We start from the raw sequence: 2,370 nt of genomic DNA, 5'->3' as shown, positions 1-2,370 counted from the left end.
AAGTTCCTTTTACTTAAAAATTTGTCAAATATTAATAGTATAAGATTAAGAGTGGTTAATTAACAACTGAGAAATTATAAGGAAAATATCATTAGTGTGTTATAAAATGCAGCATTCAGCAGCACAAATTTCAAGAGTAAGGATATAGACTCCTGTGCTTCTGAATAGACTGAACAACTTAGCCCAACATGGTTTGGGTCAAAGAATCAGGAAAAAAAGGAGGGAGGGGCCACAGGAGGCAAAGTATTTTATTCTAGCATCCCTCAAGTTGACGGTGGAAGTAAAAAGTTTCTACATTTAAAAAGTTTATGTAAGTTACATGAATTGTAATTTTCATAAAAATCAAAATGAAATGTTCTGTGTAGGACAAAAGATATGCCTAAACAACATATCATATTTGTACAAGGTGACACGAATGTCATGGATATTAGTAATGAATGAAAAAGCTTAAGTCTATGGCAGACTGAGCAAAGATTTCAGTTTGGTATTCTGTAACCACAAGACTGTAAACTACTCTTACTATACAAAAGCTCTAATGACATATGGAATTTTGTGTAGGAACTCTTGTGCTTCTTCTGCTTGGCACATCATCTGCTCTTTAATATGTGAAATTAATACAGACATTTGTGAGAAGTTGTACAAAACTATCGTGTTTACAAAAATGGCACAAAAGTGAATTCAGCAGTTGATGCATATGCACACTTCAGTCACATCTTCAACAACAAAAGGTATTGAAACGCTGTAGAACTGAATAAGAATGCTAGCTTCTATGGCAGCTGTTAAGCATTAGAGTCACCTAAGTTACACCAGAATGGGCAAATATTGCCCAAGTAAAATTCTGTTGTTAAAGCTGAAACAGATTTAAGGCCATTCAAGTTCAAGCACAGAGATACAAATCTTTTGGAGCCCCATCTATCTGTGTTTGAAATTTGTGACCTTTCTTCTGACTTGTGGTCTGAAAATTTTGTTTTACAAAATCTGAAAATACAGAAGAAATCAGTACTACAGAGGTTATATTAAATAAGAGTAAAATACAAAGCTATGATTAAGATGAATTAAAGAAAGCCAAAAAGTTAAAATTGTAAAACTTGTTACTTGTTGGGACTTTCCTACACTAGACGTTAGGTATTATGTACAGTTATTTTCAAGTAGATTACTTTGTGTTTCTCTAACGTGTTCTTTTCGTCAGTACACTGTTAAACTAATCCAAAACCGTGCACATGCATACTACTTTACAGTAGCAGCACACGCTACTGCTACCTGCAAAGCTGTCACTCTCAAATGACTTAGTGAATGAAGGGAAATAAAAAGTGGAGAAGGAACGTATTTAGGAGAAATAATGGGAATTAGAAGATTCATGCAGTTCAGCTCTTTCAACCAGCCAGCCAGCTTGCTAGCAGCAAGAGATAGTTTCCGTTGAGGATGGACCTGTGGAGTGGGAATGTGGTTACAGTGACCTTTGTCTTATCTGGGACTGCAGTAGGAAGTTGCTTGTTCTTCATCTTTGCTTTAGCCATGTTGTAATCCCCAGAATCAAAATATCTTTGCCCTTTCTGCAATCATTTCCTTAAGAAATCTGAACCTTCAGGCTTTTGTCCTAGAGGAAGATACCTTGCTTTTAATTTTGCTTCTTCAGCTTTCTCTGGACTAGTCACTTTATCTTCCATTTCCTTCTGTTCCTTTGTGGAGGCTGCCTCAGGGACTTCTGTGGATATACTGCTCTCTCTTACCCCACTTCTCCACTATGGGGTTTGATTAACTTTAGAGATAGAGTTCTCGCATGAAGATAAAAGTGGAGGATCAGCCATATTATTCTAGTTTAGGGTCGCAAGGAAAACTGGATTAGAGAAGGTGGTTTGTACTGGAGATGGAAATAAGACTCTCTACACAACACTCCCCCGGAACTGAACTGACTTAACCTCTGGGATGGTTAATTTCATGTGTCAACTTGACTGGACCATGGGGTGCCCAGATATGTGGTCAGACATTATTCTGGGTGTGTCTATGAGGGTATTTTTAAGAGATTAATATTTGAATCAGTAGACTGAGTAAAGCAGTCTCCCTCCCTAATGTTCTTGGCCCTCATCTAATCCACTGAAGGCCTAAGTAGAATAAAAAACTGAGTAAGAAAGATTTCTTTCTTTTGGCTTTACTGTCTTTGAGCTAGGATATAGGTCTTTTCCTGCCTTTGAACTCAGACTCAGGCTGGAACTTACATCGTTGACTCTCCTGAGTCTCTGCTTGCTGACTACAGATCTTGGGACTTATCAGCCTCCATAACTGTGTAAGCCAATTCCTTATAATGAACCTCTCTCTATTATACATTATTATATGATACATGCTTTATATATCATGTAATAATATATATTA

General features: G+C 36.9%; 1 pseudogene across 1 annotated transcript; it reads right to left on the bottom strand.

The window, feature by feature from the left end:
* Positions 1-1,227: 1,227 nt before the first annotated feature.
* LOC309827153 (cAMP-regulated phosphoprotein 19-like) lies at positions 1,228-1,706 on the bottom strand (annotated as a pseudogene). Its single transcript has one exon. The product of its transcript is annotated as a cAMP-regulated phosphoprotein 19-like (transcript).
* Between the last annotated feature and the right edge of the window lie 664 nt (positions 1,707-2,370).

The sequence above is a fragment of the Grampus griseus genome, assembly GCF_964374135.1.
Source record: "Grampus griseus genome assembly, chromosome: 9".
In the NCBI taxonomy this organism is placed as follows: Eukaryota; Metazoa; Chordata; class Mammalia; order Artiodactyla; family Delphinidae; genus Grampus; species Grampus griseus.
Note: the sequence above shows the minus strand (reverse complement) of the source record. Positions and strands in the feature narration are given on the sequence as shown.